Raw genomic sequence first — 27,200 nt, 5'->3', positions numbered from 1 at the left:
ATTATTACATCCTGTGGGCAGTCTAACATTTAGTGAAAGGTGCTCTTTAAAAAGGGGTTGCCTACTACTTTTATATTGATGACCTATACTAAAAGGGACTGTCAGCACAGAATCCATAACACAAAAATAGTAGATGCCAGCACTTCCGAAACAAAGTCTGAACTAGTGCAAAATGAACAGAACATATTACAAAGGTCTGCAAAAACAAAATTTTTCAAGAGCTATTTTGGTTATTCCACGTAACCATGATTTTGGGTGCGCTGAATCCGAAAATGACCTCCGTTTTTTTCATAGGACATCACGTTTTCTGACAATTTAGGTAACTATGTTAAATAAGGCAATACCTCAAAATAAATTAAAATAGACTTATAAAATTAATTACAAATTTTTCATGAAAATTATTTTTTTAACTGGATTGAGCTCACTAAACACACACTAAAATCGATTCTTCTGTGAGGCTCCTCTTGGTAAATTTACGCTTGTGAGTAGCATCTGTAATGTCTCTCTGAAGCGTCCAACAGTAGTCTGCCATCATTGTAATGCTCCATCTTCCCTGGTATCTTCTGTCTATCTCTTTAATGTCCTGGTGGAATCGTTCACCTTGCTCTTCACTCACAGCTCCCAAATTTTCAGGAAAGTTGTCGAGGTGGGAATGGAGGAAATCCACTTTCAAACTCATCAGGCAACCTAAAGCTTGAAATGTTTTCAGCATTCGTCCGACAATCTTTTTATAGTCAGGATCTTTGTTATTGTCTAAAAATTTCTCTACGACCTCTTTAAATGCAATCCACCCTTCTTTTTGAGGATGTGTCATGGTATTGATATACTCTTGATCAGCTATAAGCCTTCTAATGTCTGGTCCGACGAACACACCTTCCTTCAATTTTGCCTCCGAGAGGCCTGGAAACTTGGTGACCAAGTATTTGAAGCATTCTCCATCTTTTGGAAGTGATTTTACGAATTGCTTAATCAATCCCAATTTGATGTGGAGAGGTGGTAGAAGAACTTTATGAGAGGTACCAAAGTTTCTCGGAGGACATTTTTTTCCACCAACTGTGAGCACCCTTGGCTGCCAACTCTTTTTCATGCAGTGGTTTTGTCAGTCTCGACTGTCCCATAGACACAGAAAACAAGGGTATTTGGTATACCCAGCTTGTTGCCCAAGTCACAGGACTTTCAAATCCCCGCACACTTGCCAACCGTGGATTACAGATTTAAGTTTACAAAGAACTAATTCCAAGTTCTCGTAGGTTTCCTTGAGGTGTACAGAATGACCTACAGGGATGGAAGCATAAAAACCACAGCCCTTGTGGAGTAAAACTGCTTTATGACTTCTTTTTGAAGAATCTATAAAAAAAAGACGCCATTGCACTGAATCATATTGGATTCTGAATTAACCCATCAAACCTTCGACATTGATGCAATAAACCAATTTGTCTTCCTGGTCAAACTAAGGAACAAACTCCTTTTCACAGCAGCTGAAGAATGAAAATGACACTCCTGGCAACTATAAATTCCTTTTATGCTTTAAATGCTTTTGAGCCTTGGTCTCAGTGGCATCTTTAGGAACATTCAAGCCTCTTACCAAATCATTCATCTACTTCAGGGAAAACAATTTTGGTCTTGTATCATCTTCAAAGTAAGAACTTGACTGATCATCTGGTTCAGGTATAACTTCTCCTTCATCAGAGCTAGTTATCGCTTACAAGGTAGCAGGGGCCTTGGGTACTGGTATATCTGTGCCATGGGGGATCGGTCGAATTGCTGAGTGAAGATTGGGGTACAATATGGAATGACTCCATTTTGAATTATGACCCTATCATATCGCATGAACAAATGTAACAATCGTCACTATGGTTCTTTTGCGCTCGCCAAACTATAGGAATCCCATAAAGGAAAGCTGTTTTTCTTATACCATTGAACCAATTTCTGAGGTCCTCAACACACTGCTTGCACACTTTATGAGGCGCCCAAGCTTTATGATCTCCAAGCTTTAGGCCGATGTCCCACTTGCAATTGCCTTGCGTGTATCTCGCGCGGGTTTCGCAGTGCATCACCGTCATGGACTCACACTCTGCTCACAGAAGCAGGTCGGCTGCAGAGATGCATGCAACCAACCCGCTCCTGTGAGCAGAGTGTGAGTCCATGACGGGTGATGCGCGAGATACATAGGCAATTGGAAGTGGGACACCGGCCTTCAGGGTGCTTTACACGCAGCGACATCGCTAACGATATATCGTTGGGGTCACGGTGTTTGTGACGCACATCCGGCGTCGTTAGCGACATCGCAGCGTGTGACAGCTAGGAGCGACGATCAACGATCGCAAAAACGTCAAAAATCGTTGACACGTCGCTCCTTTTCATAATATCGTTGGTGGTGCTGGTTGTTCGTCGTTCCTGTGTCATCACACATCGCTATGTGTGACACCGCAGGAACAACGAACATCTCCTTACCTGCGTCCACCGGCAATGAGGAAGGAAGGAGGTGGGTGGAATATTCCGCCCGCTCATCTCCGCCCCTATTGGACGACTGCCGTGTGACGTCGCTGTGACACTGCACCGCACGAACCACCCACTTAGAAAGGAGGCAGTTCGCCCGTCACAGCGACGTCGCAGGGAAGGTAAGTCCGTGTGACGGGTGTAAGCGATGCTGTGCGCCACGGGCAGCGATTTGCCCGTGACGCACAACCGACGGGGGGCGGGTACGCTCGCTAGCGATATTGATAGCAATATCGCAGCGTGTAAAGTGCCCTTTAGTCTGAGGTATGCAAAGTATACTTTTTTTTCCCACAAAGTCTGTAGTATTTTGACTTTAAATTTGGTTAAAAACCCTAAAATCAATAAAATACCAAAAATTGAAACATTTACTAAAGAGAATTTAGCATTTTGTGGCAAATCTTGATGCTCAGGATTTTTTCAATATTTTTCTTTTTCGTTTTCAGCACACCAAAATACATGGAAATTAGATGAAAATAATCAAACAGGTTTTTAGTCGCACACCTGTGTTATCAAAAATAGTTGCAATCAAATAATAGACAGGGAAAAAAAACTGAAGGATGTGAATAGTGAACATTGAAATGTGAATATGCATTGCTGCCAATAAAAAAAAATGAGTCACTTTAAAAATAAAATGGTCAAATTTACTTGAGCCCAGTTACCACGTCAGGGTGTAAATCTCAACTGGGTCATGATCTAATTTCTACCTCTCCTCATATCAACACTGACTTCTTAGGCTACTTTCACATTTGCGTTGGACGGCTTGCGTAGCATTGCGTTGTGTGACGGATGCAACGGATGCATTGCATATAGTGGCACAACGGATGCTACGGATCGTACAAAACAACGGAAAGCTTTTTGTTGGTTTTTTTTTTTTTTTTTTTTTTTTTTATTCTTTACAGTTTTACCGGCAGCAGACTATTGTGAACGATCAGCTGATCGCTCTCAATAGCCGGCGGGAGGGCGCTCAGCTGAGCGCTGTCACTTGCCGGCGGCAGGGCATGTCGGCGGGCGGGCGCTCAGCTGAACGTTCAGCCACCGCGAGACAAAATAAAGTTTGATTTAAAAGAAAAAAAGAAAAAAAGCATGCGCAGTGAAATCCTACAGATTGCGCTGCTCAAAAAAACGTTACATGCTGCGTTTCTTCCGCCCGACGCAGCGTCAAAATAACGACGCTGCGTCGTCCAGCGGATGCAACGCAGACACTTGCGTTACAGTGCGTTGTCCATACAAGTCTATGGAGAATAGCGCAGTGCGTTAACGGACTGCGCTATTCTCCATAGTGACGGACTCCGCTGAACGCAGGTGTGAAAGTAGCCTGATATGGGCTTTTTTTTTTTCTTGGCTCCAAAACCCAAATGAAACCCCACTTCAAATAACTTTAATAAGCTTCCTATTTATTTAAACGGGAAATCACGCCTGCAGTGCACATTGTGCTGGCTTTAAAGTGTTGTGAAATATGCTGGTGCAATATAAAGAAAAATATTATTTTTCTACATTTCTTTAATGTGGGATTTACAGCCAGGAGAAAAAAAAAAAAAAAAAAATCAAAACATTTCTATGCGACCTTACACTAAAGTTTTTCCATTAAAATGAATAAAGTTATCTTGTGTGACTTTTGGCTCAAAATCTCCGGAAAAGCCCATATCAAGATACCCTGTGTGAACATAACCTAAAGCTGGTGTCACACATAACGACGACGACAACGACGTCGCTGCTACGTCACCATTTTCTGTGACGTTGCAGCGACGTCCCATCGCTGTCGCTGTGTGTGACATCCAGCAACGACCTGGCCCCTGCTGTGAGGTCGCCGGTCGTTGCTGAATGTCCAGCTTCATTTTTTGGTCGTCACTCTCCCGCTGTGACACACACATCGCTGTGTGTGACAGCGAGAGAGCGACGAAATGAAGCGATCAGGAGCCGGCACTGGCAGCTGCGGTAAGCTGTAACCAGCGTAAACATCGGGTAACCAAGGGAAGACCTTTCCCTGGTTACCCGATGTTTACGCTGGTTACCAGCCTCCGCTCTTGCTGCCAGTGCCGGCTCCTGCACTGTGACATGTGGCTGCAGTACGCATCAGGTAATTAACCCGATGTGTACTGTACCTAGGAGAGCAAGGAGCCAGCGCTAAGCAGTGCGTGCGGCTCCCTGCTCTCTGCACTGTGACATGTAGCTGCAGCACACATCGGGTTAATTAACCCGATGTGTACTGTACCTAGGAGAGCAAGGAGCCAGCGCTAAGCGCGGCTCCCTGCTCTCTGCACATGTAGCACAGCGACGTTATGATCGCTGCTTCTGCTGTGTTTGACAGCTAAGCAGCGATCATAACAGCGACTTACAAGGTCGCTGTTACGTCACCGAAAATGGTGACGTAACAGCGACGTCGTTGTCGCTGTCGCTTAGTGTGACACCAGCTTAAGGCTGTATTCACATGTATGCAGATCAAAGGGATGTTTCCCAAATATTGTTATTCAAGTAATCGTCATTTTCATGTTTAATAAATCAATAGTACACATGGAAATAAGAATCTTTGTAATATATCTTATCATCGAAATCTGCTTCTTTCTCCCGCTGAGCTGATCTCTCTTCCAATTCATGGATACAATCTTTATTTAGGGAAGACAAATATTTCCATTAGGGTACCTTCACACTTAGCGATGCAGCAGCGATCCGACCAGCGATCTGACCTGGTCAGGATCGCTGCTGCATCGCTACATGGTCGCTGGTGAGCTGTCAAACAGGCAGATCTCACCAGCGACCAGCCCCCAGCCAGCAGCGACGTGCAAGAGACGCTGCGCTTGCACGGAGCCGCCGTCTGGAAGCTGCGGAGACTGGTAACTAAGGTAAACATCGGGTATGGTTACCCGATGTTTACATTAGTTACCAGCGCACACCGCTTAGCTGTGTGTGCAGAGAGCAGGGAGCCGCACTTAGCGCTTGCTCTCCTAGCTACAGTACACATCGGGTTAATTAACCCGATGTGTAATGCAGCTACATGTGCAGAGAGCAGGGAGCCGCGCACACTGCTTAGCGCTGGCTCCTTGCTCTCCTAGCTGCTGTACACATCGGGTTAATTAACCCGATGTGTACAGCAGCTACATGTGCAGAGAGCCGGAGCCGGCAGCACAGGCAGCGTGAGAGCTGCAGAGGCTGGTAACTAAGGTAAATATCGGGTAACCACCTTGGTTACCCGATGTTTATCTTGGTTACAAGCTTACCTCAGCTGTCAGACGCTGGCTCCTGCTCCCTGCTCGCTTCATTTGTCGCTCTCTCGCTGTCACACACAGCGATCTGTGTGTCACAGCGGGAGAGCGCCTTTGAAGAAAACGAACCAGGGCTGTGTGTAACGAGCAGCGATCTCGCAGCAGGGGCCAGATCGCTGCTCATTGTCACACACAGCGAGATCGCTAATGATGTCACTGCTGCGTCACAAAAAGCGTGACTCAGCAGCGATCTCGGCAGTGAGCTCGCTGTGTGTGAAGCACCCCTTACACAGATAAAAGATAACAGTTGGTGTGTAATAGAGATGAGCGAACCGGTCGCGGTTCGGCTCGAGGTCGGTTCGCCGAACAGAGCTCCCGTTCGAGTTCGGTTCGTCGAACGTTCGACGAATCGAACTCGAACTGCATAGGAAACAATGGCAGGCAATCACAAACACATAAAAACACCTAGAAAACACCCTCAAAGGTGTCCAAAAGGTGACAAACAACTCACAACACAACACAAACACATGGGAAAGTGACAAGGACAAATTCTCATGTGAAAACAAAACAGCGATACGAGGAAAAAGAGGACGAGACACAGATATAGGCATGGCACGCCCTTCTAAAATCATGTAAAACACCGCAAGGTGACTCCAAGCGGAGTCTCCCTTTTTTCCAAAAATTGGGCCACACAGACACCCCTTCAGTGGCAGCACTTGTGCCCCAGTTGTACACTTCACAGCTAGATTTGCATCAAGCACATTCAAAAATACGCCATTCTTATCCGTCCCCAGGATGACACCGGGGTAGGTAGCAAAGTCTTTCCTGATCCCAGCTCTGTTCATCTTGGATCATTTTTAAAAACACAGCAAGCAAGGGTTACTCCAAGCGGAGTCTCCCTTTTTTTCCAAAAATTGTGCCCCACACACACCCACCCCTTCAGTGGCAGCACTTGGGCCCTAGTTGTACACTTCACAGCTAGATTTGCATCAAGCACATTCCAAATCCACAAGCATTTACTCTCCCCAGGATGACACAAAGGTAGTAAATTCCTGGTGGATCCATGACTTGTTCATTTTGATGAACGTTAGTCTGTCCACATTGTCACTGGACAGACGCGTGCGCTTATCTGTCAGCACACACCCAGCAGCACTGAAGACACGTTCAGAGACAACGCTGGCAGCTGGACACGACAAAATCTCCAAGGCGTAACTGGATAGCTCTGGCCATTTTTCTAGATTTGAAGCCCAAAATGAGCAAGGCTCCATTTGCAAAGTCATGGCATCGATGTTCATTTGGAGATACTCCTGTATCATCCTCTCCAGCCGTTGACTATGTGTCAGACTTGTTGTCTCTGGTGGCCTTGCAAAGGAGGGTCTAAAAAAATTATGAAAAGATTCCATAAAATTGCTGTTACCAGCACCAGATACGGTGCTACTGGTACGGGTAGACTGTTGAAGATGACGAGACTGTCCCATGTTTGTCAAGTTACAACTGGGAGATTCACTCCCTGCACCTGCACGGTTGTTTGGTGGAAAAGCCGAGCTAAGATCGAGTAACAGCTTCTGCTGATACTCCTGCATACGTGCGTCCCTTGCGACCAAGTCCACGCTGTGTTTGTGGCATAGAGGTGCTAACCGTTCTTTCTTCCTCTGACATCTCCCCCCAACCTCTTTCAACTGAAATTTGACCAAGGTCTCCCTCATCCGCTGAGTCTTCCATGTCCATGGACAGTTCGCCCTCCATTTCTTCATGTTCTCCTGCACCTTCCTCAACATTTCGCCTGCTACCATGCGCCCTTGTTGATCCCTGTCCCCCATGGTCCCATGCCTGCCGCGTTGATGATGAACGTCTGGACCTTGGTGATGTTGTTGTCCCTTGCGCATATGAATCCTCCTGTAGTTCCTCCCCTTCCTGTTGCCCCACCCCCTGACTCCGAATAGTGTTTAGCGTGTGCTCCAGCATGTAAATGAATGGAATTGTCATGCTGATAATGGCATTGTCAGCGCTAAACATATTCGTCGCCATGTCGAAACTGTGCAGAAGGGTGCATAGATCCTTGATCTGAGACCACTCCATCAGGGTGATCTGCCCCACCTCTGCATCTCGTTGGCCCAGGCTATACGTCATGACGTATTGCACCAGGGCTCGGCGGTGCTGCCACAGTCGCTGTAACATGTGGAGAGTCGAATTCCAGCGTGTCGGCACATCGCATTTCAGGCGATGAACCGGCAGGCCGAAAGACTTCTGGAGCGATGCAAGTCGCTCAGCTGCGGCGGTTGAACGGCGGAAGTGAGCAGACAGTTTTCGTGCCCTGGTCAGAAGGCCATCTAGGCCGGGATAGTGTGTTAAAAATTGCTGGACAACAAGGTTCAACACGTGAGCCATACAAGGCACGTGTGTCACCTTGCCCAGGCGAAGGGCCTGCACCCAGGTTTGCAGCATTGTCGCACACGGCCTTACCAGGCTGCAGGTTGAGTGGAGACAACCATTTATTAAACTCGGACCGCAGAGCTGCCCACAACTCAGTCGCTGTGTGACTCCTATTTCCAAGACATGTCAAGCTAAAGACCGCCTGATGCCGTTGCGCTCTGCTGCCAGTATAGTAATGAGGGGTGCGTGATTCCTTCTGCGCAGTGAGAACGCTGGTGGCCTGACCAGGCAGGCTTGGGGCGGAGGTGGAGGACCCAGATGAGGTGGAGGAGGCAGAAGCAGTGGCGGAACTTGGACAGACAAAGGATTGACACACAAGTCGTGGGGACGGCAAGCCTTGTGCAGCAGACCCTTCACCATCTATCACCATAGTTACCCAGTGCCCAGTCAGCAACATGTAACGTCCCTGTCCATGCTTACTGGTCCAAGTATCGGTGGTGAAATGCACCCGTTCACACACAGAGTTTCTCAAGGAAGCGGTGATGTTGTGTGCGACATGCTGGTGTAGCGCGGGCACACCTTTCTTAGAGAAGTAGTGGCGACTAGGCATCTGGTACTGGGGCACAGCGACAGACATAAGGTCTCTAAAATCCTGTGTGTCCACTAGGCAGAAAGGCAGCATTTCGGTAGCCAAGAGCTTACAGAGGGATAGAGTCAACCTCTTAGCTTTGTCATGGGTCGCAGGAAATGGCCTTTTATTTGACCACATCTGAGGGACAGAGATCTGGCTGCTGTGTGTAGACGGTGTTGAGTAGGGTGTCCCTGGAAAAATGCAGGTTTGTGAGGAAAGTGCAGGCGGAGACATGATGTTGCCTTCATCCAACGTTGGTGCTATCGATGTCTGAGAGAGCTGTACACACTCACTTGTTTCCCCTTCCAAACCAACTGATGACCTACCAAGCAAACTGCCTGTTGCGGTTACAGTGGTGGAAGTTGTGCGTGGAAAACCAGGTGTGACAGCTGTCCCCACAGTCCTAGAAGATGAAGAGCGCGCGGATGCACTGGAAGGGGCAGGCCGTGGATGGTTCGCTCCGCTAGGCCGCATTGCAGCACGGTGAACTTCCCACTGGGACATATGATATTTATTCATGTGACGATTCATGGAAGAAGTTGTCAAACTGCTGAGGTTTTGACCTCTACTAACAGAATCACGACAAATTTTACACATCACATAATTTGGGCGATCTTTTTCTATGTCAAAAAAGGACCAGGCTAGGCAAGGCTTAGAGGGCATGCGACCTGCTGATCCACCCCGACTAGTGCTCAGAGGCAGAGTGGTGGCTGATGATGCAGTTGTAGACGTGCTACCAGTGCTCCGACTCTGTCCAGGAAGGCGCAAGGTAACTTCGTCGTCGGTTGCATCCTCCTTCACCGCCTCTGTTGACCTCCTCGAGTGCCTGACTGGGGGTTGACAGTAGGTGGGATCTAGAACTTCATCATCAATTGTGTTTGAACTCCCCTCCCCCTCAGACCGAGCCTCTTCTTGCCCTGACCGAATATTTAAGTTGTCATCCCAATCTGGTATCTGCGTCTCATCGTCATCAGTATGTTCCTCATTGTCTATAACCACAGGTGTTACAGTTTGTGGCAAAGGGTCAACATTATGCTCAGAAACTTGGTCCTCACGGCCTGAATCAGAGTCACAAAGGTTCTGGGCATCACTGCAGACCATTTCCTGGCGTGCTGGAGGAAAATGTCCGTTTTTATAATGCAGTGACATGTGACATGGACATCCTATCACACATGCCGTTGCTTCTCTGGCTAAAAGTCCACTTAGCTGTGTGTGTGTCTGGGATTGGCTGACATAATGGCCCTCCCCACTACACGCGCGCGCTTAGGGAAGGAAGACAAGGAAAAAAAAAAAAAAATGGTGATCGCCATTATCCAAACAGCAGTGATCTGAATGCGCTGTTCCCGCACACTATAAACTGAAATATCATAATAGTGTGAGTCACAGAGTGACTTACACTATTACAGCGGAAAGCCAGCTAGGAATTAGCTGTTTTTTTTGCTGCTAGAACCGTTCTCGAACGTATCTAGAACTATCGAGCTTTAGTAAAAAAGCTCGAGTTCTAGTTCGATCTAGAACAGCCCCCAAAATCACTCGAGCCGCGAACTGGAGAACCGCGAACCGCGCTCAACTCTAGTGTGTAATTCGTATTTCATAGAACTTTATGGACACTAAAGCGGGCTTTACACGCTACGACATCGCTAATGCGGAGTCGTTGGGGTCACGGAATTCGTGACGCACATCCGGCCGCATTAGCGATGCCGTTGCGTGTGACATCGATTAGCGATTTTGCATCGTTGCAAAACAGTGCAAAATCGCTAATCGGCGACACGGGGGTCCATTCCCAATTATCGTTACTTCAGCAGTAACGAGGTTGTTCGTCGTTCCTGCGGCAGCACACATCGCTGCGTGTGACGCCGCAGGAGCGAGGAAACTCTCCCTACCTGCCTCCTGGCCGCTATGCGGAAGGAAGGAGGTGGGCGGGATGTTACGTCCCGCTCATTTCCGCCCCTCCGCTGCGATTGGGCGGCGGTTCAGTGACGTCGCTGTGACGTCGCTGTGACGCCGCATGGACCGCCCCCTTAGAAAGGAGGCGGTTCGCCGGTCACAGCGACGTCGCCGGACAGGTAAGTATGTGTGACGGCTGTGGGCGATGTTGTGCGGCACGGGCAGCGATATGCCCGTGTCGCGCAACAGATGGGGGCGGGTACCCACACTAGCGATATCGGGACCGATATCGCAGTGTGTAAAGTAGCCTTAAGGCTATGTGTCCACGAGAGAATGTAGCTGCGGATTTTTCTGCATCAAAATCCGCAGCTTTCCCGCAAAATCCGCACCTTTTCAAAAGGTGCGGATTTGCCGCGGATTTACCACGGAATTGCCGCGGATTTGATGCGGATTTTTTTTCTTTCCAATTTTAAAGCCAAGATCCGGATGAAAATCCGCAACAATAATTGACATGTTGCAGATTTTTCCGGACAGCATTTCCAAAATGCCATAGAAATGGCTGGGAAGTACCTGTGCTGCAGATTTTGGGGAAATCCGCGGCTTTTCCGCGAGAAATCCAGGGCAAAATCCGCGCATTTTCCACAGCGTGGGCACATAGCCTAACTGTCATCTATCTCCGTAAAGGGAAAGTCGGTAGTCATTAAAGTCAGATTTTACCCGTGAATTGAGAATTTTGAGACTGATTCTTCAGTCAAGGAGAAAGAACATTTCTCTCATAAGATGTATTATAAAGGTTTTTTAAATGAATGATTATTGAACTATTTGTCTACAGAGTCTGATTCCCTCATACTCCGGCTCACTTTTTTGTTTTTATAGAGTGATTCCCTGCTCCAGAGCCCTGATCCCGAGAGATTCCAGTACTTTGATCCTTGGTAACCTTCAGGGCTTGATCAGACAAGTAGATAATTGGTCTGTGCGCCATGGACCACACACGAACCCATTTTAGCCAATGTGACCAGATGGCTTATGACCAAATTTACAAGCAGGCCTAATGCATGAAAATAAATGGAGCTCATGCACCCGTTGACAAGGTGCTGTGCACGGAGGTAGTCACATCTTTTTGCATATGGTGGTCTGAACCCTGCCTTAGACTCACCAACTGAATACACCCCGAGTGCGGCCACACCTTACAGCTGGCCTCGCAGGTGACGCTCCGACCACCCATATCGGGGCGGACGGCTTTGTTTCAGAATTAGCAATTGTAGTAGGCAGAATTTCAGTCCTATACCCTAGTGACATAATGAAGTTAAAGGATTATTCCCCAAAAAGAATAAAGGATGATTGCCCGACTGCAGTGAGGGTATGTGCGCACGTTGCTTTTTACCTGCTTTTTACCTGCTTTTTTGCTGCTTTTTCTTCTGCGCTGTTTAATGCCAAAATGGATGTGTTCTTCTATTCAAGCAAAGTCTATGGGAATTTGGGTTTCTTGTTCACACTATGTTGTTCAAAATGCTGCCTTTTTGTGGCAGAACTTTGGTCAAAAACTCAGCTTTTCAAAGAAGCAACATGTCAATTGTTTTTGCCATTTGGGTTTTGCACTGCAAAGCTGAGTTTTTGACCAAAGTTCTGCCACAAAAAGGCAGCATTTTGAACAACATAGTGTGAACAAGAAACCCAAATTCCCATAGACTTTGCTTGAATAGAAGAACACATCCATTTTGGCATTAAACAGCGCAGAAGAAAAAGCAGCAAAAAAGCAGGTAAAAAGCAGGTAAAAAGCAACGTGCGCACATACCCTGACCCACAGTAATCCCAGGAACAGGGATTTGGTAACCAGTCCTGTATGGTGGAGGAATGCATGTACTACCTCTCCACAGTCACTGTCTATGTGACTGACTAATAGAGCTGAACTCGGCAATCCCCCTTCTTATGCAGCCCAACAGACCACGCATGGAGCAGATAGCAAGTCCATAGTGGACCGGACGTCAGCGTGGCCCGGGACCTCCGCTACACAGTGGCCCGGACCTCAGCGTGGCCCGGGACCTCCGCTACACAGTGGACCGGACGTCGGCGTGGCCCGGGACCTCCGCTACACAGTGGACCGGACGTCGGCGTGGCCCGGGACCTCCGCTACACAGTGGACCGGACGTCGGCGTGGCCCGGGACCTCCGCTACACAGTGGACCGGACGTCGGCGTGGCCCGGGACCTCCGCTACACAGTGGACCGGACGTCGGCGTGGCCCGGGACCTCCGCTACACAGTGGACCGGACGTCGGCGTGGCCCGGGACCTCCGCTACACAGTGGACCGGACGTCGGCGTGGCCCGGGACCTCCGCTACACAGTGGACCGGACGTCGGCGTGGCCCGGGACCTCCGCTACACAGTGGACCGGACGTCGGCGTGGCCCGGGACCTCCGCTACACAGTGGACCGGACGTCGGCGTGGCCCGGGACCTCCGCTACACAGTGGACCGGACGTCGGCGTGGCCCGGGACCTCCGCTACACAGTGGACCGGACGTCGGCGTGGCCCGGGACCTCCGCTACACAGTGGACCGGACGTCGGCGTGGCCCGGGACCTCCGCTACACAGTGGACCGGACGTCGGCATGGCCCGGGACCTCCGCTCCACACAGGATTGGACAGCAGGGTCCAGATATCATGGAAAGGCTGGAGATCCCATCATTAGACCCCTGGTGATCAGCCAGTTTCTCCCTATGCTATGGATAGGTGATTACTGAGGAATAAGCCTTAAACATATGGTGTATTTCCGTGTAACAACATGTTCACACATGGAGACAGTCCACATAGTCCTGGGTCAGATGTGGTGGGACTGTAACTCCCAGCATGTCCTGGTAGTGGTCCCTCCACGTGGCGCAGCCGCCCCAGGTACAATGCCGGCTCCTACAGTCTGTAGTGCATACTGGTCAGGAAAAGCCTGCGCCCACTGCCCTCCACAGCTCCCCAGCAAAAATCATCCACCATATATCCCCGTCCAGGCCCTCACTCCCCCCGGGGTCCTCTCCTCCGGGCTGCCCCTCCACTGCCTGCCTCTAGCCGCCATTTTGTTGCAATTACCCGAATGAACTGAAAACAAGAGCCACATGGAACAACACTCAAAACAAATCCGCCATACCCTTTTGCTGGAGGGCTCCTCGCCACTGTTATACCGCCAATATCGTCTCCGGTAGCTTCACGCTATACACAGGACTTCTAGGATGTTTACTCCGGCACCTACGAGGACACCAACAGATCACTCCGCCGGGACCTATATTGCGTCGTAAATTCCATTCTTTTCTACGTAACATCATGCAATGTTCGGTCCTACGTACCTGTATGTGTTTCATCATTTATTATTTATAAACTAAAATTGCCAACGCTGCTAAAGTAGAATATATTTAGAATTATGTTTAGTCAAATAGCGGAGTGATACTCAGGGCCTCTGAGCAGAGTTATTTATTCCTGATGACGTCATCTGTATGCCAGGCTTGTGGCGGCCATGATTGATGTGGGCAGGAGTAGTTACTTGGAGGGTATAATAGGGGATCACTGACTTGAAGATACAGAGGGACGTAGGACGGATTCACGAGTCCCAAACAGGGAAGAAAAGCTGTCATTTAATTATAACTATACATTTTTGTATTTTGCCTCAATCAGATTTTTAATCCAGTGAGAGCTGTGATCACTGGCAATAAACCTTTGCTATAATTGCTTAAAGGGGTATTCTAAGGTTTGGAAGATTTTGGGACATACTAAAAAGAATGATGAAAAGGAATAAATAAAAAGAATGAGGATAACTTATTAAATGTATATTATGTAGATGTATAAAAGGTTTCTTTGGCAAGTTAGACATGGAATGAACATTATATATGAGCATTATAGGCGTGCAATGATCAGGAAATATCTGTAGATAATAGGATAATGAACGCATACGGCATATAACCGGTGTATATTATGTTACCTGAGCATTATAGGTGTGCAATGATCAGGAAATATCTGTAGATAATAGGAGAATGAACGCATATGCCATATAACCGGTGTATATTATGTTACCTGAGCATTATAGGTGTGCAATGATCAGGAAATATCTGTAGATAATAGGAAAATGAATGCATATGGCATATAACCGGTGTATATTATGTTACCTGAGCATTATAGGTGTGCAATGATCAGGAAATATCTGTAGATAATAGGAGAATGAACGCATATGGCATATAACCAGGTGTATATTATGTTACCTGAGCATTATAGGTGTGGAATGATCATGAAATATCTGTAGATAATAGGAGAATGAAGGCATATGGCATATAACCAGGTGTATATTATGTTACCTGAGCATTATAGGCGTGCAATGATCATGAAATATCTGTAGATAATAGGAGAATGAACGCATACGGCATATAACCAGGTGTATATTATGTTACCTGAGCATTATAGGAGTGGAATGATCATGAAATATCTGTAGATTACAGGAAAATGAATGCATATGGCATATAACCGGTGTATATTATGTTACCTGAGCATTATAGGTGTGCAATGATCAGGAAATATCTGTAGATAATAGGAAAATGAATGCATATGGCATATAACCGGTGTATATTATGTTACCTGAGCATTATAGGTGTACAATGATCATGAAATATCTGTAGATAATAGGAAAATGAATGCATATGGCATATAACCATGTGTATATTATGTTACCTGAGCATTATAAGTGTGGAATGATCAGGAAATATCTGTAGATAATAGGAAAATGAATGCATATGGCATATAACCGGTGTATATTATGTTACCTGAGCATTATAGGTGTGGAATGATCATGAAATATCTGTAGATAATAGGAAAATGAATGCATATGGCATATAACCGGTGTATATTATGTTACCTGAGCATTATAGGTGTGGAATGATCATGAAATATCTGTAGATAATAGGAAAATGAACGCATATGCCATATAACCAGGTGTATATTATGTTACCTGAGCATTATAGGTGTGCAATGATCAGGAAATATCTGTAGATAATAGGAGAATGAATGCATATGGCATATATCCAGGTGTATATTATGTTACCTGAGCATTATAGGTGTGGAATGATCATGAAATATCTGTAGATAATAGGAGAATGAATGCATATGGCATATAACCATGTGTATATTATGTTACCTGAGCATTATAGGTGTGGAATGATCATGAAATATCTGTAGATAATAGGAGAATGAACGCATATGGCATATAACCAGGTGTATATTATGTTACCTGAGCATTATAGGTGTGGAATGATTATGAAATATCTGTAGATAATAGGAGAATGAACGCATATGGCATATAACCAGGTGTATATTATGTTACCTGAGCATTATAGGTGTGGAATGATCATGAAATATCTGTAGATAATAGGAGAATGAATGCATATGGCATATAACCAGGTGTATATTATGTTACCTGAGCATTATAGGTGTGCAATGATCAGGAAATATCTGTAGATAATAGGAGAATGAATGCATATGGCATATAACCATGTGTATATTATGTTACCTGAGCATTATAGGCGTGCAATGATCAGGAAATATCTGTAGATAATAGGAGAATGAACGCATATGCCATATAATCAGGTGTATATTATGTTACCTGAGCATTATAGGTGTGGAATGATCAGGAAATATCTGTAGATAATAGGAAAATGAATGCATATGGCATATAACCAGGTGTATATTATGTTACCTGAGCATTATAGGTGTGGAATGATCATGAAATATCTGTAGATAATAGGAAAATGAACGCATATGCCATATAACCAGGTGTATATTATGTTACCTGAGCATTATAGGTGTGGAATGATCAGGAAATATCTGTAGATAATAGGAAAATGAACGCATATGCCATATAACCAGGTGTATATTATGTTACCTGAGCATTATAGGTGTGGAATGATCAGGAAATATCTGTAGATAATAGGAAAATGAACACATATGCCATATAACCAGGTGTATATTATGTTACCTGAGCATTATAGGTGTGCAATGATCAGGAAATATCTGTAGATAATAGGAGAATGAATGCATATGGCATATAACCATGTGTATATTATGTTACCTGAGCATTATAGGTGTGGAATGATCATGAAATATCTGTAGATAATAGGAGAATGAACGCATATGGCATATAACCAGGTGTATATTATGTTACCTGAGCATTATAGGTGTGGAATGATTATGAAATATCTGTAGATAATAGGAAAATGAATGCATATGGCATATAACCGGTGTATATTATGTTACCTGAGCATTATAGGTGTACAATGATCATGAAATATCTGTAGATAATAGGAGAATGAACGCATATCCCATATAACCAGGTGTATATTATGTTACCTGAGCATTATAGGTGTACAATGATCATGAAATATCTGTAGATAATAGGAGAATGAACGCATATGCCATATAACCAGGTGTATATTATGTTACCTGAGCATTATAGGCGTGGAATGATCAGGAAATATCTGTAGATAATAGGAGAATGAACGCATATGCCATATAACCAGGTGTATATTATGTTACCTGAGCATTATAGGAGTGGAATGATCATGAAATATCTGTAGATTACAGGAAAATGAATGCATATGGCATATAACCAGGTGTATATTATGTTACCTGAGCATTATAGGTGTGCAATGATCAGGAAATATCTGTAGATAATAGGAGAATGAATGCATATGGCATATAACCAGGTGTATATTATGTTACCTGAGCATTATAGGCGTGCAATGATCAGGAAATATCTGTAGATAATAGGAGAATGAACGCATATGCCATATAACCAGGTGTATATTATGTTACCTGAGCATTATAGGCGTGCAATGATCATGAAATATCTGTAGATTACAGGAAAATGAATGCATATGGCATATAACCAGGTGTATATTATGTTACCTGAGCATTATAGGTGTGCAATGATCAGGAAATATCTGTAGATAATAGGAGAATGAACGCATATGCCATATAACCAGGTGTATATTATGTTACCTGAGCATTATAGGCGTGCAATGATCAGGAAATATCTGTAGATTACAGGAGAATGAATGCATATGGCATATAACCAGGTGTATATTATGTTACCTGAGCATTATAGGTGTGCAATGATCATGAAATATCTGTAGATTACAGGAAAATGAATGCATATGGCATATAACCAGGTGTATATTATGTTACCTGAGCATTATAGGTGTGCAATGATCAGGAAATATCTGTAGATAATAGGAGAATGAATGCATATGGCATATAACCAGGTGTATATTATGTTACCTGAGCATTATAGGCGTGCAATGATCAGGAAATATCTGTAGATAATAGGAGAATGAACGCATATGCCATATAACCAGGTGTATATTATGTTACCTGAGCATTATAGGCGTGCAATGATCATGAAATATCTGTAGATTACAGGAAAATGAATGCATATGGCATATAACCAGGTGTATATTATGTTACCTGAGCATTATAGGTGTGCAATGATCAGGAAATATCTGTAGATAATAGGAGAATGAACGCATATGCCATATAACCAGGTGTATATTATGTTACCTGAGCATTATAGGCGTGCAATGATCAGGAAATATCTGTAGATTACAGGAGAATGAATGCATATGGCATATAACCAGGTGTATATTATGTTACCTGAGCATTATAGGCGTGCAATGATCAGGAAATATCTGTAGATAATAGGAGAATGAACGCATATGCCATATAACCAGGTGTATATTATGTTACCTGAGCATTATAGGCGTGCAATGATCAGGAAATATCTGTAGATAATAGGAGAATGAACGCATATGGCATATAACCAGGTGTATATTATGTTACCTGAGCATTATAGGTGTGCAATGATCATGAAATATCTGTAGATTACAGGAAAATGAATGCATATGGCATATAACCAGGTGTATATTATGTTACCTGAGCATTATAGGTGTGCAATGATCATGAAATATCTGTAGATTACAGGAAAATGAATGCATATGGCATATAACCAGGTGTATATTATGTTACCTGAGCATTATAGGCGTGCAATGATCAGGAAATATCTGTAGATAATAGGAGAATGAACGCATATGCCATATAACCAGGTGTATATTATGTTACCTGAGCATTGTAGGCGTGCAATGATCAGGAAATATCTGTAGATTACAGGAAAATGAATGCATATGGCATATAACCAGGTGTATATTATGTTACCTGAGCATTATAGGTGTGGAATGATCATGAAATATCTGTAGATTACAGGAAAATGAATGCATATGGCATATAACCAGGTGTATATTATGTTACCTGAGCATTATAGGCGTGCAATGATCAGGAAATATCTGTAGATAATAGGAGAATGAACGCATATGCCATATAACCAGGTGTATATTATGTTACCTGAGCATTATAGGCGTGCAATGATCAGGAAATATCTGTAGATAATAGGAAAATGAACGCATATGGCATATAACCAGGTGTATATTATGTTACCTGAGCATTATAGGTGTGGAATGATCATGAAATATCTGTAGATAATAGGAAAATGAACGCATATGGCATATAACCAGGTGTATATTATGTTACCTGAGCATTATAGGTGTGGAATGATCATGAAATATCTGTAGATAATAGGAAAATGAACGCATATGCCATATAACCAGGTGTGTATTATGTTACCTGAGCATTATAGGTGTGGAATGATCATGAAATATCTGTAGATAATAGGAGAATGAACACATATCTCATATAACCAGGTGTATATTATGTTACCTGAGCATTATAAGTGTGGAATGATCATGAAATATGTGTAGATAATAGGAGAATGAATGCATATGGCATATAACCAGGTGTATATTATGTTACCTGAGCATTATAGGTGTGGAATGATCATGAAATATCTGTAGATAATAGGAGAATGAACGTATATAGCATATAACCAGGTGTATATTATGTTACCTGAGCATTATAGGTGTGGAATGATCATGAAATATCTGTAGATAATAGGAGAATGAACGTATATAGCATATAACCAGGTGTATATTATGTTACCTGAGCATTATAGGTGTGGAATGATCATGAAATATCTGTAGATAATAGGAAAATGAACGCATATGGCATATAACCAGGTATATATTATGTTACCTGAGCATTATAGGTGTGGAATGATCATGAAATATATGTAGATAATAGGAAATTGAACGCATATGGCATATAACCAGGTGTATATTATGTTACCTGAGCATTATAGGTGTGGAATGATCACGAAATATCTGTAGATAATAGGAAAATCAACGCATATGCCAAATTACCAGGTGTATATTATGTTACCTGAGCATTATAGGTGTGGAATGATCATGGAATATCTGTAGATAATAGGAGAATAAACAAATATGCCATATAACCAGGTGTATATTATTTTACCTGAGCATTATAGGTGTGGAATGATCATGAAATATCTGTAGATTACAGGAAAATGAACGCATATGCCATATAACCAGGTGTATATTACGTTACATGAGCATTATAGGCGTGGAATGATCATGAAATATCTGTAGATAATAGGAAAATGAACGATCAGGTAAAATAATATACACCTGGTTATATGCCATATGCATTCATTTTCCTATGATCTACAGATATTTCATGATCATTCCACACCTATAATGCTCAGGTAACATAATATACACCTGGTTATATGGGATATGTGTTAATTTTATTATTACCTACAGATATTTCATGTTTATTTCATGTCTAACTTGCCCAAGAAACCTTTTATACATCTACATAATATACACCTAATAAGTTATCTTCATTCTATTTATTCCTTTTCATCATTCTTTTTAGTATGTCCCGAAGATTTTCCCTATCTGTGGGCTAAGGAATAACTTCCCCATCACTGAGACTCCCACTGGCTCTGAGAAACGAACAGCCCCAATTCTCAGCATTGGAGCGTTCCCAGTAGTCAGACCCCCAGCAATCGAAAGTTACCCATTCCACAGATAGGGGATAACGTTCAACTTAAGGGAGATAACTTAAAACTTTAACCTTTAAACTTAAGGAAATAACTAAGGTGACTTGTTTATGTCTAGTGATGGTCTGCCTGACTAGGCCAAGGTCATGTTGCTTGTGTTCATTGGAGCTCTCCTAACTGAAGTCTCATACACATTAGACTAGGGGTCTCAAACTCAGATGGAGGAATGGACCGCACATAGAAAAAAAATTGAGGGGGGGGTCGCATTCTTTGCAGGACAAAGTGACATTTTTAATGATTCCATGTATTTTTCTATACACCTTTGGATCACTATACTATTTTGAACAATTTTTGCTTGATTATAACAAACATGCACCTTTTTGTTTAGTTACGTTTATATATATAATATATATATATATATATATATATATATATATATATATATATATACAGTGCCTACAAGTAGTATTCAACCCCCTGCAGATTTAGCAGGCTTGATAACATGCGAATAAGTTAGAGCCTGCAAACTTCAAACAAGAGCAGGATTTATTAACAGATGCATAAATCTTACAAACCAACAAGTTATGTTGCTCAGTTACATTTTAATAAATTTTCAACATAAAAGTATTGGTCAATTATTATTCAACCCCTAGGTTTAATATTTTGTGGAATAACCCTTGTTTGCAATTACAGCTAATAATCGTCTTTTATAAGACCTGATCAGGCCGGCACAGGTCTCTGGAGTTATCTTGGCCCACTCCGCCATGCAGATCTTCTCCAAGTTATCTAGGTTCTTTGGGTGTCTCATGTGGACTTTAATCTTGAGCTCCTTCCACAAGTTTTCAATTGGGTTAAGGTCAGGAGACTGACTAGGCCACTGCAACACCTTGATTTTTTCCCTCTTGAACCAGGCCTTGGTTTTCTTGGCTGTGTGCTTTGGGTCGTTGTCTTGTTGGAAGATGAAATGACGACCCATCTTAAGATCCTTGATGGAGGAGCGGAGGTTCTTGGCCAAAATCTCCAGGTAGGCCGTGCTATCCATCTTCCCATGGATGCGGACCAGATGGCCAGGTCCCTTGGCTGAGAAACAGCCCCACAGCATGATGCTGCCACCACCATGCTTGACTGTAGGGATGGTATTCTTGGGGTCGTATGCAGTGCCATCCAGTCTCCAAACGTCACATGTGTGGTTGACACCAAAGATCTCGATCTTGGTCTCATCAGACCAGAGAACCTTGAACCAGTCTGTCTCAGAGTCTTCCAAGTGATCATGAGCAAACTGTAGACGAGCCTTGACATGACGCTTTGAAAGTAAAGGTACCTTACGGGCTCGTCTGGAACGGAGACCATTGCGGTGGAGTACGTTACTTATGGTATTGACTGAAACCAATGTCCCCACTGCCATGAGATCTTCCCGGAGCGCCTTCCTTGTTGTCCTTGGGTTAGCCTTGACTCTTCGAACAAGCCTGGCCTCGGCATGGGAGGAAACTTTCAAAGGCTGTCCTGGCCGTGGAAGGCTAACAGTAGTTCCATAAGCCTTCCACTTCCGGATGATGCTCCCAACAGTGGAGACAGGTAGGCCCAACTCCTTGGAAAGGGTTTTGTACCCCTTGCCAGCCTTGTGACCCTCCACGATCTTGTCTCTGATGGCCTTGGAATGCTCCTTTGTCTTTCCCATGTTGACCATGTATGAGTGCTGTTCACAAGTTTGGAGAGGGTCTTAATTAGTCAGAAAAGGCTGGAAAAAGAGATAATTAATCCAAACATGTGAATCTCATTGTTCTTTGTGCCTGAAATACTTCTTATTACTTTAGGGGAACCAAACAGAATTCTGGTGGTTTGAGGGGTTGAATAATAAATGACCCTCTGAATAAACTTTTCTCAATTTAAAAAAAAAGAAAAAAAAAAAAAGAAATAACATTCTTTTTTGCTGCAGTGCATTTCACACTTCCCGGCTGATCTACAGTCCAAATGTCACAATGCCAAGTTAATTCCGAATGTGTAAACCTGCTAAATCTGCAGGGGGTTGAATACTACTTGTAGGCACTGTATATATATATATAAATATTTTTTAATGGCAAAAAAAGTCATGCTTTATTTTGAATATTTTACTTTACATTTTATCCCCTACTTCTATTGTTTACAAGTAGCAGCATCATACAGTCATCTTGGCTAACATCCTGTAGTAATATCTCCCTTGTGTCCTGTATAAGGCTGCTTTCACACATCCGTTTTTTGCAGTGCGGCTCAATCCGGCTCAAAAACCTATTCAACGGATGCGGCGAAAAAAACGGATCCGCTGCATAAGTTTTTCCATGCGGCCCGTCCGTTTTTTGACGGCTGCGACTTGATACTGAGCATGCGCAGTGCAAAAAAACGCATCCGGCGGCCGGATGCGGTTTTTGCTGCAGGACGCCGCATCTGGCGTCCATAGGCTTGTATTGTAAATCGCGCCGGATCCGGTGCGATGCGGGTTTTTCGCCGCACAAAAAAACATGCCAGGCAACGTTCCATCCGGCCGCCGCATGGGCTAAATATGCCGCATCCGGCAAAAACCGGACGCATTGCAAGGCCATGCGGCACAATATGGCGCTAATGCAAGTCTATGCGGAAAAAACGCAACCGGCGGCAAAAAAAAACGGTTGCGTTTTTTCTGCAAAGCGCCGTTTTGTGCCGCTCAGCAAAAACCGGATGTGTGAAAGCAGCCTAATATGTACATCCTTGTGTCCTGTAGTTATGTCACCCACACTGTAGCAATGTCCTCATCCTTGTGCCCTGTAGTAATGTCTCTCATGCTTGTGCCCTATAGTAATGTGCCCCTTCCTTGTACCCTGAGTAATGTGCCCATCTTTGTGCCCTGTAGTTATGCTCTCATCCTTGTACCCTGTAGTAATGTCTCCCATCCTTTTGCCCTGTAGTATTGTGCCCATCCTTGTAATATTGTAAATACTTGTGCCCTGTAGTATTGTGCTCATCCCTGTGCCCTGTAGTATTGTGCCCATCTTTGTAGTATTGTGCCCATCCTTGTAGTATTGTGTCCATCCTTGTAATATTCTGCCCATCCTTGTAGTATTCTGCCCATCCTTGTAGTATTGTGCCCATCCTTGTAGTATTCTGCTCATCCCTGTAGTATTCTGCCCATCCTTGTAGTATTCTTCTGATCCTTGTGGTATTGTGCCCATCCTTGTGCCTTCATCCTTGTCCCCTATTATGCTGCTCTTCACAAACGCAAAAAAAAAAATTCTTCTCACCTTTCCTCCCGTTCCCTCCTATTAGGCTGCGTGCTGATCAGTGTTTGCAGCATTTTGGAGGCAGCATGTTTCAGCTGCGTCCAGAGCGCTGGGTTGTACAGTAGAAGCAGAGTGGATAGGATTTCTAGAAATCCCATCCACTGTACGTGTGCGGCCCGCAGCAAACACTGACCTGCAGTGCGGTTTTCAGAGTCGCAAGTGTCCTCCGTACTGAGAATACAGCAAGGAGACCGGAGTTGCCCGAACCCTGATAGTGGGTATGAGCAGTTGCGGTCTCCTGTGTTCTCCTGCAGAGGAGACTCGCAGCCCCGCAGTCAGGATCGTGGGCACATACCTGCTGTTTGCAGCTGACGATCGCAGCTCTATGTTGGGAGCCGGTGCCGGCAGTCATGATTTTATAGTACAGTTGAATCATTTGCGGTTCCGCGCAGAGGCGCTCTGAGCACTATACTAATGGCTGCCGCCGGCCAGTCAGATGCAAGGAGTTGACATCATACAGCGACATCACCTCCTTGCATCTGATTGAGTGCGTCATCCATTGGTGTAGTGCACACAGCTCCTCTGCGCGGCACCGCAAATGATTCAACTATACTATAAAACCCTGCCTGCTGGCGCCGGCTCTCGGCATAGAGCTGCGATTATCATGCGGGCCGCAAAAAGCAGCTTCAGGGGCCGCATGTTTGAGACCTCTACATTAGACTAATGTTAGATGAACTCACTGATAACGATGGGATCAGACCATAGTCTAATGCATATGGGGGCCCCCGACAGATGTATGTAGAAACGACAGCCAAGATGCCTGTCTGCTAAACTATCTACTTATGGACAGCCATCTAAGCCATCAGTTCAGGGTCTTGAGCGTATGTGGCAGATAATATTAATTGTCTTCTAAAAACTGGTAGTGGGTTTGGGAATTCATTTTGAGTACATCTTCAATCCTAAAAGGTCCAACTAGCTGATCTTTAAAGGGAACCTGTCAGGTGCAACATGCACACAGATCCACGAGCACGTCGGGGTGCATATTCCTAAACCCTGCCTGTCCCTGTATCTAGTAGCATAGATAAAAGGATCTTTAGAAAAACTATTTCTAAAGATCTTTTATGATATGCTAATGAGCGCAGGGACTAGTCGCAAAGGCATTAGTTCCTGCGCTCATTCCGCCCTCTTAGCATGTTAGGATACCCACGGGAGCGTGCTAACATGCTTTTCAGTGCCCACTGCCCAGCGTCAACATCGGCAGCAACGCGCGTACCTGTGTCCATTCCAACACCTCAGAACGCTGGGCCTATGTCCCTATGGTCAATGTGCATGATCAGAAGTCCCTGGCACTTCCGGTCATGCGCACTACACCAGTTTAAAGCCGGGAGGCGTATACCCGACTTCATAGTGCACATGACTGGAAGTCCAGGGATCATGCGCACTGAGACGAAGTCCAGCGTCGGGCACGGTGGCAGCAGAGAAGTGAGAGCGACCATGCATCTGATGCTGCAAATTCATTAGCATGTTAGCACACGCACAAATGCGTGCTACATGCTTAGGAGGCCAACTAGCCAAGGAAACTAACACCTTTGTGACTAGTCCCTGGCCTCATTAGCATTTTATAAAGAATTTTTAGAAATACTTTTTCTAAAGATCTCTTTATCTATAGGGTGGGACTGTTAGGCAGGGATTAGCAATATACACCCAGAACTGCTCATGGTTCTGGGTGCATATTGCACCTGACGAGTTCCTTTAATAATACCAGTCCATAGCAGTACTTTGCCTACACTTTACTGGTGTCTTAGCACTAGAAGTCCCAGAAATTTCAAGCTCCCCGCTGAAGTCCCGAAAGAGTCAAATGACATTCAATAAACTGAATAGAACTAAGGGGTACTTCTCACATAGCGAAATCGCTAGCGAGATCGCTGCTGAGTGACGGTTTTTGTGACGCACCAGTTCCTCATTAGCGATCTCGCTGTGTGTGACACTGAGCAGCGACCTGGCCCCTGCTGTGAAATCGCTGCTCGTTACACACACAGTGCTGGTTCATTTTTTGGACGTTGCTCTGCCGCTGTGAAGCACACATCGCTGTGTTTGACAGCGAGAGAGCAACAATCCTGAATGTGCAGGGAGCCGGCTTCTGACAGCCTGCGGTAATATTGGGTAACCAAGCGAAGTGCTTTGCTTGGTAACCCGATATTTACCTTGGTTACTAGCGTCCGCCGCTCTCAGGCTGCCAGTGGCGGCTCCCTGCTCCCTGCATACGTAGCCGGACATCAGGTAAATAAGCAAAGCGGTTTGCTTATTAACCCGATGTGTACTCTGGCTACGAGTGCAGGGAGCCAGCGCTAAGCGGTGTGCGCTGGTAACCAAGGTAAATATCGGGTAACCAAGCACTTGGTTACCTGATATTTACCTTAGTTACCAAGCGCAGCATCGCTTCCACGCGTCGCTGGGGGCTGGTCACTGGTCGCTGGTGAGATCTGCCTGATTGACAGCTCACCAGCGACCATGTAGTGACGCACCAGCGATCCTGACCAGGTCTGATCGCTGGAGCGTCGCTAAAGTGTGACGGTTCCCTAACTAGAAACTAAATGGCTAAACTCAATGGACAACAACAACCTCCCGTGGTGCGACAGTAATGGCCTTAATTACAGAACAAAAGACGGTGATTATAGATGTTAGCTAAAATTCTTCAGGTCATTCGACCCGTCTCTGGGTTCCAAAGGTAGAAATGTTAAATGACCCCTCTCTGGGACTTCTAGTGTTAGTTAGAGAGGAGGTATGTGCCTGTTTCTAAACTAGCCATGGGCTCATCCATCTGATCCATCAAGAAAAACTCTTATCCGTCCATAAAACCTTTGAAAAAATCTGTGTTCAGATAGTTCTTGGATGTAAATGCTTTAGACCTCAATAGAGCAGTGCATTCAAGGCGATCCAGGAATCTCACAGAACTGGAAGACTTTCCTGAGGAAGAATGGATGAAAATCATTCAAACAAGAATTGAAAGACTCTTGGCTGGTCACAAAAAGCGTTTACAAGCAGTGATATTTGCCAAAGGGGTGATACTTGGTACTACTCATACGGGGTGCCCAAACTTTTGTATCGGCCCATTTTCCTTTTTTGTTAATTTTAAAATGTAGAAGATTTTTTTTTTTTGCCTAGAATACAAAGGAAATGTATCATCCTTAACTTTATGCCTTTTAGAAATCATTTCATCTTCAATTTGCTTAAAGAGTTATTCCCATGTCCAAGATTCTATCATAATATTGCATGCAATAGGTGTAATAATAATAATATTATCAAATGCCTCCAATTAGAAGTGTAGTATAGTTCTCCTGATTCACTATGTCGCTTTCATCATGTTCAGGGCATTGCAGAAAGTTAGGTATC

At 44.5% G+C, this 27,200-nt stretch overlaps 1 protein-coding gene across 2 annotated transcripts in view; it reads right to left on the bottom strand.

Annotated features, from left to right (window-relative positions):
* Nucleotides 1-13,810, bottom strand: part of ZNF335 (zinc finger protein 335) — a 137,573-nt gene extending 123,763 nt beyond the window's left edge. For both annotated transcript variants that reach the window (XM_075349752.1, XM_075349753.1), the window contains exon 1: nucleotides 13,723-13,810. The gene's annotated coding sequence lies outside the window, so the exon portion shown is untranslated. The remainder of the gene's footprint in view (nucleotides 1-13,722) is intronic.
* Between the last annotated feature and the right edge of the window lie 13,390 nt (nucleotides 13,811-27,200).

This window comes from Anomaloglossus baeobatrachus, chromosome 5 (assembly GCF_048569485.1).
Source record: "Anomaloglossus baeobatrachus isolate aAnoBae1 chromosome 5, aAnoBae1.hap1, whole genome shotgun sequence".
In the NCBI taxonomy this organism is placed as follows: Eukaryota; Metazoa; Chordata; class Amphibia; order Anura; family Aromobatidae; genus Anomaloglossus; species Anomaloglossus baeobatrachus.
The sequence above is the reverse complement of the archived record's forward strand: the minus strand, read 5'-3'. Positions and strand labels throughout refer to the sequence as shown.